Consider the following 12120-nt stretch of genomic DNA (forward strand, 5'->3'; position numbering starts at 1 on the left):
CAGATCATAATGTTAGTTCAGTTAGATCTAAACCTTTCCTTTCTGCGATCTTTAATTTTTATTTGCATGAAGTTGATATTTCAATAAGGGTATTTTCACCTTTTCATAGAAACATGCAGATTGACACTTTCTGCCAATGATACACAATCATATGAACATAGTATTACAAAACATGTATTTATTAATTCATCTCGTGTGGTACTATATACCCATGCAATTAACATTAATGTGCTTTTTACACTTTTGAAAAGTTTTTAAGAGGTGATGTCCTATATTCATTTTTAGAAGGCATCCTATATTTGATAATCATGATCCCATCTTCCATATTCTCATAACACATCTGACAAGACGTAACAAAATATTGCCTCATGTTAAAATATATTTCCCCCTTTTTTAAGCGCAATATTGACCACCTTCCTAAATGCACGCACATTAACTTTAAACGAGTGACAGCAATTTTTGTAAAGGCTTACTCACAGCGCTCGCTCGCAATATAAAAGAGTTAAATCGTCCCTTATGACAGAGCTTTGGATATCATTTAGTCTATTTCCAACTAATGACAAATTTGTTTACTCGCCTTGCTCCTTCGCACATTGATATGAATGGTCATCATCAACCAAAATGCCATTCAGTAATAATTATGTCACATGATTTGACCACGTTGTCTGTTATTTTGCTGCATTATTTTGTTCTAACATTATTCTGTTTACATGATTTGAGGTATTTAGAGACAAAGTGAAAACTTTTCTTTCATACCTGTGAGTAAAAAAAAGTCTCATCGATTGGACAGGAAATGTGGGAGGCAGGGATGGGTGCTCGCTGTCCCTGTGATTTTTCAGGGATAAAAAGGGGCAATACTCTATTTTCAATTTAAAGAATGTGATTTAAATGACATTGTGATGATCTACCCCCCCCCCCTGCAGTTGCATGTCGGTTTATTTCAATCTAATTCGGCGAACAATAGAAGTATTAAATCGTGTCTTTATTAAAGATCAAGAATAACAAGAAACAGGCCCGGCAACCTATTAGGTTGGCCGGCAGGTTAAATTTACATTATTACATGATACATAAATCAGAGTACATTATACATTATAATCATAATACATTATTATATTACTGTTCGATACAGTAATATATCTAAAATACATTACAAATAAATTCAAACAACGATGGATGCATTCACATGGTACACAGTAAGATAGAGAGAGAGATAGTGATAAATAGAGGGAAAGAAGAAGTGAGAGAGGGGAAGAGCAAACGAAAAAGAATTAGATAGGATCGAGGAAGAGAGATTGGAATAATAGATCCTTATTATCATAATTATTGGTCGCTAAGCGCTAGCTTCGACGTGCCTGGATAATTTTATCGACCTCTATCTCTGCGATCTTCTCTTCGATGTCTAGGCCAGGGCTTAGTTTCAGAGATTCTATCACCACAGCCTTCGCCTTGGTTATTGCATGAAGTGGGCGTTTTCTAATTGATGTTAGGATCTGAATATTATATAGACTCAATGCTTTTTACAACCACAGAAGAATAACCAACTATGGCAGCGGAAAATGAAAGGTGAGTATGAATGAACATGATTTGATGATTTACCAGAATGCTGTCGCGTTTCACACGGTGTCTGGTCGGGCTAGATCTCGGTACCGCGCCGCAACCGGTGTAACCAAGGGCAAGGAGATATATCCTTGGTGTAACAAAGCCAAAGGGCGCTTTTGTTCTGCTCTGATTTACTGACTGACTGACTCTTTTCATAAGTGACTCACTGTTTTTGTTATTGTTTTTGGTTTGCATGTTTTAAAATTCTGTATAGGGCCTACATAGGGACAGTGATTTACTGTTTCTAAAAATTGCCTTTTCCGTTCCCGAAAATCTTATATTCCGTTTCAGCATGTCTCATGTCTGAAAACGGAAATTTTTATAGACTTTGTGTACTGGTACATGAGAAAGTGACAATTCCGTTTACATAGAAAATCAGTACGCAATGAGTAGCGATGTCAAATGCTTGCGCTGGTCAAAATTTGCATCTGCCACTGTACTAACAACGCTTTAAAATCGATATAAGAGTACAAAAACTATTTAAAGAAACATATTAAACATGAATACATCCTCATCTTTCACATTATTAGCATTATTTCATGGTTAAATGAGATTTTATCGCAGATTTGGGGACTTTTTGGACATCATTTTGAGCAGTCAACGACTTCCGCCTATCCGCCATTTTGGATTTGTTGAATCACTGTGATCATGATAGTATGACCGAACGCAGAGGGCAGCAACACTCACTATTCTCTTTCAAGCATCTGTTGACCAAGGCATTATTCCGGATGACTGGAAAAAAGCTAATGTAGTTCCTGTCTTCAAGAAGGGAGAGAGAAACAGAGCAGAAAACTACAGGCCAATCTCGCTGACCTCTATTGTGTGCAAGACCCTGGAACACATTGTGTGCAGTAGCATTCTTGACCACCTGGATAGCCATAACATCTTATGTGATGCCCAGCATGGCTTTCGCAAGAAGCGCTCCTGTACATCTCAGCTCTTACATGCTGTTCAGGATCTTTCCCAGGGTATTGATGATGGCGATCAGCTTGATGTGATTCTACTGGACTTGTCAAAAGCCTTTGACAAGGTTCCCCATGGTAGATTGATGTACAAAGTCAACTATTATGGAGTCAGAGGCAATATTCACTCATCGATTGAACATCTACTCAGCAACCGCTCCCAGAGGGTTCTTATTGAAGGAGTTACATCTCATGAAGCCCCCGTTCTCTCAGGGGTGCCGCAAGGTAGCGTGGTCGGACCTCTGCTCTTCCTTTTCTTCATTAATGACCTCCCTGAATATGTATCATCACAGTCTATGGTGCCCCTCTATGCTGATGACTGCATCTTGTACAGAAAGGTCAAGACAAAGGACACTAAACAGCTTCAGAGGAACCTGGATGCTCTTCAAGTATGGGAAGACGACTGGCTCATGCAATTTCACCCGCTAAAATGCCAAGTTATTCATGTTACTAATAAGAGGGTAGTCATCAAGAGTTCGACACTATATTGCATTCATGGAATACCCCTGATGGAGACTGAAAAAGCAAATACCTTGGTGTAAACTTTCAGGAAAACCTGAAGTGGAATCACCATGTGGCAAAACAACTAAGTCTGCCAACTCAGTCAGCAGCTTCCTGTAGAGAAATATCAGGGACTGCCCTCTCAAGACAAAAGTGGTGTGCTACAAAGCACTTGTCCTTCCAATACTGGAGTATGCTGCTGTGGTATGGGACCCATTTACCCAGAGGAACATCTCAAAACTGGAAATGGTACAACGCCGTTACGCCCGCTTTGCTTTAGGAGACTTTCGACGTACCAGCAGCGTATCAGAAATGCTAAAGCAACTCCAGTGGGCTACGCTTCAGGAAAGAAGGGCACAACAGCGAGCTAGCATGGTCTACGGCATCATCAACAAGCTTATTGACATCCCGGATGACCAGTTTATTCCATCAACTGGACCATGTACACATGGAAATCCTGATAAGTTCCAAATCCCATATGCCAGAACACATACTATCAAAAGACATTCTTTCCTATGCTTTCAGAATATGGAACTCGCTCCCAGCAAAGATAGTCCACAGCACCTCCCTTGCGTCTTTCAAGCAGGAGGTGCAGCAAAGGAGGCTTCGTTATAAAGGCCTCTCCTGTTTTTAGCCGCACATAGTTTTGTAGAGATTTTTACTCACACTGTTCATCTGGGCACTTGACAAGCACAACTAGTACGATAATATGCCAACGGCAGTCTGTACTTTACAGGAAGAAGAAGAAGAACACACGGCTGTGTTTCTGCCTTATATGCGGACGTGAGTGTAAACTAATTTTGCTATGATCGAGTGATAGAGGGGCTCGAGTTAAGTTACGATGTGTTGATTGTTATAATTGTTGTAGCAAAGTGAGATCGTGTTTTTTTCCAGTTGATATTCATATTTTGTTGAGGATTTGGGAGTAATTTCTGTTGCTATTCCGTCTCGTGCATTTTGAGAAAAAATATGTTTTCCGTGATTTTCCGTTTGAAAAGCCGCTTTCCGTCTCAAAAGGCCGATTCTGTGAATTCCGTCCGTTTCCATGATACTCAGAAAATCACTGTCCTTATATTGTTTAAACTGTTCTTCTTCTTCTTCCGCTTATATCGGAGATCAACAGCAGGGTGTTGCATTTAAACTAAGAGTACACTTACAGAGACTGAGGAAAGAGATGTAATACGGCTAATATGGAGTTTATACAGGAAAGTCAATGTAAGCGAAATAAGCTCTTCATTTAGTTGGGAGGTGAGGTAAAGAGAGCATGGGAGTAACACCGCTCTTGTGAATGCATCTCCTTTGGTTGTATCATAGAGGGAGTAGATTTCATCTGGCAGGCGTTTACTTCTAAGCTTGTTGCAGAATTCTTGTCTGTGAGTGTCTACATGTAGGTGAATACATGATGCTATAAAATGGACAATGTCTTCTGCTCTTTCTTGCAGAGCCTCCGGGGGGGGGGGGGGGGGGTACTTCCATTGACGAGTGGATACCATGCGTGACCATGGGGTCTCGAAAAGCACCCTAAACAAGTATTTTCCATATTCTGAAAATGCACCCCTTAACAAGTATTGGCGTGTGAAACCCTGCCCTTAACAGGTATTGGAAACAAAACGATACCCTTTGGCAAGTATTCCCTGATTTGAACCCCTAAACAAGTACAGCGATATTTTAATTGTTATATGTCATGGATGTCGGTTTTACATTTAGTTATCTACATCATTGGGTTTAGTACGCCCCACATCCCACACCTCGCGTAAATCGGACTCTAAACACGTAGTGTTGACTCTTTGGTCAAAAAGTACCCTTTATATTACATTTTAGTCTTTTTTATACCCTCCCAAATTTGGCCCTAAACACGTACCTTTCCTAGCGAAACAGATACCCTTTTTTCATTATTTGAGTGTTTTTGACACCCTCATTACGTTACGTACAGTGTACGTAACATGCCCTATCTTGAAAACGACATCCTTTTTACATGTTTTTGTCGTGCAAATGGTATCCGCTCATCAATGTAAGTTCAAGAAACCCCGTCTCCACCATCGGAAGAAGAGCGATTCCTGCTCGAGCGAGGCATCAATGCATTATGGTCTGACACCGTGAATAAATAATCCCGAGTGGGCATTTTCACGGTAACTGACATTACACGGCACAATGTTTTCACACCTTTCATTGTGTTTATCTCTAAAACAACAAATGATGGGAGTTTGCTTTTGATAGAGTTAATAAAGTGAACCTTGCTGTATACTCTGATACTAAGTTTTCCTATGTAACCACATTTTTTTACGCATCAGCAAGCAAAAATGTGTCGGTAACTGACATTACGCAAAAGGACATGCAATTTCAGGGTGTTCATTAAAATTGAAATATCTCATGTCCCTGAGTAGAGAGATTAATAATTTGAATATGTAAATATACCTCCTTTACTAGGTTAAGATGTGTCAAAATATTAAACAATTCGTTTTTGTCTTTTGGGGGCTATGATAATTTTTCCACAACCATGCTGGTAACTGACATTACACTTAATTTGCCATAGAGATAACACATGGAAATCAAATGTGTGGAATCATTGCATTGTATCTTCTGTGCAGGGCTTCACATGAAAGTGAGCTTGATGTGGAAGTATACCCGAGTTTCTAGGAACATTTCAATGAAAAAACTTTTTCTTTTTCTTAGTTCCTTTCTTTGATTTGAACATTTTTATCATAACTTGTCGGTAACTGACAATACACATTAACATTTACCAGTGCTATATGATTTTCAAAGGCATAATTTTCTTGGTACTTATATGTAAGGCTTTTTAAAATCATAAAAGTTTCATAATACTTCACATTTTTAATTATCAAAAGATAAGAAATGTATGTTTTACTTACTCGGGGGGGGGGGGGGGGGGTGGGGTCATAGCAGCTACATGTTTTCCTATAGTAATTTAATATTGCATTGACTGTACACATGGATTTTTCTGACTATACACCCCTAATATATTCATCAGTTTTATATTGACTTTTTAAACCTTTTCCTTCTCCAACCTCCCCCTCCCCTCAAAAAAGGCAAAATGAATAAGGGTCTCCTCCCCTAGGCTACACGTACCTCTCCCCCGAATCTCATGCAGCCATGTAGTTTTATTGATTTCTATTCTGGTCAGTGCAAGCAGTGCTTATTCATATCTGTCGGATTTCAATTCACTTCATAATTTGTTTAATCATTTTCTTTGCTAATTTCTTTTTTAAGCTGTCAACAAAAAATAAACTCCAGCTTCTAAACTGAAACTGAACTATTTGTAAATTAGAAAAAAAAAACAGTTTTAGTAGATCCATGCAACATTGATCAGAACTGTCAAATATCACTTTTCATCTATACTTGTACACCAAAAACAAAATTGTATCACACATCCACACTACTAAAAGGTGTATAAAAACCAGGAATTTACTTTTAGCGAGGCAATGCTCAAAAGAATCCTAGAAACTAAAAAAGGGACCCTGGAAATCCCCTTCATCACAATGTTAAGCTTTAAAAATGTTGCAGATTTAGGCAATAGGTTGGGAAAAGTACCCCCTACCCCCCAAAAAAAAAAACCAAACAAAAAATTGTCTGATACAAATAATTAGGTACTTGGTAAGTGCATGTACAAAACAATTTCATAGTAATTTTTTTTTGCACGATGGGAATGCAACTTCCTTCATAATTTCAAATAGTATTCCTTGTGAACTATACCTTTTAAAAGTGAATAGCAAGCTCCTTCTGGTGTGACTTTTAAAGTGAAAGACTTAAATAACAAGTATACAATATTTCTTCACCATAAAATTGACCACATATTTGCATTTCAATATTGGTAACCAACGTTTTATCATGGTAACTGACATTACATCTCGGTAACTGACATTACATTTTCCACTTGGTAACTGACATTACATATATTTAATGGTACCCTATGGCTTCATTGTTAATTGGTAATCTTTAATTTTGGTGTAGAAGGGAGGGGTGTTACCTAGAGAGGAAATCTACCAAGTTTCATATAATATATCCTCTTTTCCAGGAAATGAGAAAAAAAAGTTCATGTTTTTGGTAACTGACATTACATACCATATCACATAGTTCATCAATGTTTTTCTATCAGATGAATGAATTACTGGTGTTTCTTTCTGTGGGATTTTAAAAAGTGTTATAATAGCAAGCTAAATCACAGGCGAAAACATCATGATCAAACCTGTTCTTTAAAAATCTGTCAAAACAAAATATGTATCAATATACTATTTTCAACACTAATTTGTATCCATACTTTGGCAGCCATTTTGAAATAAAAAATGGCTGCCAGAGTCGGAAAAAAATGTTGTCTCAGAAACTTCAGGTCTTGTTTTATTAAAAAACATAAAGCATTTGACATGAATATCAACTTGATTTTTTTGCCTCTGTGTCCATCTGTGGTGAAAATGCCCAGTGCGTCTGCACCGACGAATTAGCGCGATAATTCGTAAAATAGCGCACTATTTTGCAAATAATCCCAAGTTGACTTGGGATTGCAATCTCGAGATTAATCCTATGAAGGGCATTTTCACCACAGATGGACACAGAGGCAAAAAAATCAAGTTGATATTCATGTCAAATGCTTTGTGGTTTTTAATAAAACAAGACCTAAAGTTTCTGAGACAATTTTTTTTCCGACTCTGGCAGCCATTTTTTAATTTCAAAATGGCTGCCAAAGTATGGATACAAATTAGTGTTGAAAATAGTATATTGATACATATTTTGTTTTGACAGATTTTTAAAGAACAGGGGAGCGTTTCATGAAAGGACTTGTCGGATGTTTTATCCGACAAGTCCCATTTTATCCGACAGTTACCATAGTAACAGTACCTCTCAGCCAATCAACATCAGAGAAAGATGTCAGATCTGACAACTTGTCAGATGAAAATGTTGATGAAACACTCCCCAGGTTTGATCATGATGTTTTTGCCTGTGATTTAGCTTGCTATTATAACACTTTTTAAAATCCCACAGAAAGAAAGACCAGTAATTCATTCATCTGATAAAAAAACATTGATGAAGTATGTGATATGGTACGTAATGTCAGTTACCAAAAACATGAACTTTTTTTCTCATTTCCTGGAAAAGAGGATATATTATATGAAACTTGGTAGATTTCCTCTCTAGGTAACACCCCTCCCTTCTACACCAAAATTAAAGATTACCAATTAACAATGAAGCCATAGGGTACCATTAAATATATGTTATGTCAGTTACCAAGTGGAAAATGTAATGTCAGTTACCGAGATGTAATGTCAGTTACCATGATAAAACGTTGGTTACCAATATTGAAATGCAAATATGTGGTCAATTTTATGGTGAAAAAATATTGTATACTTGTTATTTAAGTCTTTCACTTTAAAAGTCACACCAGAAGGAGCTTGCTATTGACTTTTAAAAGGTATAGTTCACAAGGAATACTATATGAAATTATGAAGGAAGTTGCATTCCCATCGTGCAAAAAAAAATCACGATGAAATTGTTTTGTACATGCACTTACTAAGTACCTAATTGTTTGTATCAGACAATTTTTTGTTTGGTTTTCGGGGGGGGGGGGGGGTAGGGGGTACTTTTCCCAACCTATTGCCTAAATCTGCAACAATATTTAAGCTTAACATTGTGATGAAGGGGATTTCCAGGGTCCCTTTTTTAGTTTCTAGGATTCTTTTGAGCATTGCCTCGCTAAAAGTAAATTCCTGGTTTTTATACCTGTTAGTAGTGTGGATGTGTGATACAATTTTGTTTTTGGTTTACAAGTATAGATGAAAAGTGAAATTTGACAGTTCTGATCAATGTTGCATGGATCTACTAAATCTGTGTTTTTTTTCTATTTTACAAATAGTTCAGTTTCAGTTTAGAAGCTGGAGTTTATTTTTTGTTGACAGCTTAAAAAGAAATTAGCAAAGAAAAGGATTAAACAAATTATGAAGAGAATTGAAATCCAACAGATATGAACAAGCATTGCTTGCACTGACCAGAATAGAAATCAATAAAACTACATGGCTGCATGAGATTCGGGGGAGGGGTACGTGTAGCCTAGGGGAGGAGACCCTTATTCATTTTGCCTTTTTTGAGGGGAGGGGGAGGTTGGAGAAGGAAAAGGTTTAAAAAGTCAATATAAAACTGATGAATATATTGTGGGTGTATAGTCAGAAAATCCATGTGTACAGTCAATGCAATATTAAATTTTTATAGGAAAACATGTAGCTGCTATGACCACCCCCCCCCCCCCCCGAGTAAGTAAAACATACATTTCTTATCTTTTGATAATTCAAAATGTGAAGTATTATGAAACTTTTATGATTTTAAAAAGCCTTACATATAAGTACCAAGAAACTTATGCCTTTGAAAATCATATAGCACTGGTAAATGTTAATGTGTATAGTCAGTTACCGACAAGTAATGATAAAAATGTTCAAATCAAAGAAAGGAATTAAGAAAAAGAAAAAGTTTTTTCATTGAAATGTTCCTAGAAACTCGGGTATACTTCCACATCAAGCTCACTTTCATGTGAAGCCCTGCACAGAAGATACAATGCAATGATTCCACACATTTGATTTCCATGTGTTATCTCTATGGCAAATTAAGTGTAATGTCAGTTACCAGCATGGTTGTGGAAAAATTATCATAGCCCCCAAAAGACAAAAACGAATTGTTTAATATTTTGACACATCTTAACCTAGTAAAGGAGGTATATTTACATATTCAAATTATTAATCTCTCTACTCAGGGACATGAGATATTTCAATTTTAATGAACACCCTGAAATTGCATGTCCTTTTGCGTAATGTCAGTTACCGACACATTTTTGCTTGCTGATGCGTAAAAAAATGTGGTTACATAGGAAAACTTAGTATCAGAGTATACAGCAAGGTTCACTTTATTAACTCTATCAAAAGCAAACTCCCATCATTTGTTGTTTTAGAGATACACACAATGAAAGGTGTGAAAACATTGTGCCGTGTAATGTCAGTTACTGTGAAAATGCCCTGAACTAGCGCAATAATTGCGTCTCCATTGCAAATAATCTCGAGATTGTTCAGATCGGGATAATATGCCGGATCAGAAATAGCACGCTAATTTGAAAACTTGGGATGGTGCAGACGGCCCTCATGAGGTCAGGATGCAGGAGTGATGTTTTTGGAATCCAAACTGAAGTTCATCTTGAATATTGTTTTCTTCAAGGGAATGCTGGATCCTTAGTTTAAGGGAAGTTCAATCAATTTGCGCAAGGTAGAAGTCAGAGTTATTCCACGATAGTTTCTTGGGTCTTTCACATCTTTGCCTTTCCCTTTGTGTAGAGGAAGAACAAGTCCATTCTTTAGACTTTGAGGGGTGAATGATGATACGAAGAAGGAGTTGAAAACTAGAAGTATAAGATGCCTTGCAGTTACACCAAGATATTGGATGTGTTCTGGGCTGATATCGTCAGCTTTCCCTTTCTTGAGGCTGGCGTTGGCTACATCAAGCTCATGAGAGGTAATAAGGGCTGATTCCTGTAGCATTCGGACAACCTCATTGAGTTCATATTGATCATGAATTGTTATCTGAGAGATTACAGCATTCGGTGTAGGCTGAGCCAAATCTGTGAAGTAGCACTTCATATTTACATAGTAGTATTCAGTTATTGATGAGGGCCAAAATGGCACAAGTGAACGATGTGCACATGCCAAGGTGGACCAAGTTTGACAAGCCCAAGCAGGATGCATAGATCTAACATAGATAACGTAGATTTAACATTTTGTAGACAACAACTGTCTTTCCTGGGGATTTATCAATAAATTTCAGACACTTTACTATCATCCCCAGACACATCAATTGGTGAGCGTAGCCAATATAGCTCAGCGGAACAACCAATGTATGATAGGGATCTAAACTTCTAAAAGCTACGCACTTTGTTAATACAAACTATAAAAACTATGCCAATTTTAATATTTGAACAAATTATCTTTCACTAATTTTTGGTAAATATTCTAAAGATCCATAACCAAGAAGAAAATATCACAAAACTAAAAAATGCGAAAATTCCGCCATGTTTTCTGAACAGCTCTTGATTTTGCCGCCTGATGTAGAAGGGGTCCTAAAGCTACGCACTCGATTATCATGCAAAAAATTGTATTTCCTGTGCCTCAATTTCTAAAATATATTCATAATATTGTAGGAAAATATGAAATTAAAGTGAATATAACTCCAATATTCCAAACAGTTGCTGGTTTTCTCTGCATTTAATTGCAGCCTGTGTAGAAAATTTGAATAGGAATCATTTGTCACTCTGCACTTCACAGATCCACACCACACACAGAGTGCACATTTTGCCATTGAAATTGCATGCACGATGAGTGTGGTGCATAGCTTTAGGACCCCCTACCATACAGAGACTGGAGCTTTTTGTCTAAACAGTTTGTATCCTATCATGATTATTGTTTAGTCTATCTTGTAGTATTGTCTCTCTAGATGCCAACAGTAGGCCTAATAAAATTATTATGGCAAGTTGATTGAGGAAGATCAGCTAAGAATTCACCTGTCCTTCTATGGGGCGATTCCATACGTGTCGTACGGGACATTTTGACAACAATTTCTAGTTTCCTAGCCAAATGCTTGAGCAATAAAATATTCTCTTTGTCAATGATAAAGCTATAGTGGGTAGTCATGTGAAAAACTAATAACCAACACAAAAAATTGATTATGGGTAAATTATAGATGAAAATGTTGTGTGTCGTACAGGACGCAGTGATGCCCCGTACGACACGCAACATTTTAAGCTCTAATTCACCTATGGACGACATATTTCATTTTTTTGCATATCTACCCAGTAGTACTTTAATATTACCACAAAGCAAATTGAAGTTCTTCGTTCGTTTGGACAGCAGGTTGAAAAATGTTGTGAAAATGGCTGATTTTTGTAGCATGGAATCACCCTATGTCACAACATCAGCCAGAGATCTAGTATCCTCCCACTTCTTACTTTCTTTGTATTTTATTTTATTTTATTTTTCATTTTTATTTCTTTTTATTTATTATTATTTATATAAATCAA

This window comes from Lytechinus pictus, chromosome 18, assembly GCF_037042905.1.
Source record: "Lytechinus pictus isolate F3 Inbred chromosome 18, Lp3.0, whole genome shotgun sequence".
Lineage (NCBI taxonomy): Eukaryota > Metazoa > Echinodermata > Echinoidea > Temnopleuroida > Toxopneustidae > Lytechinus > Lytechinus pictus.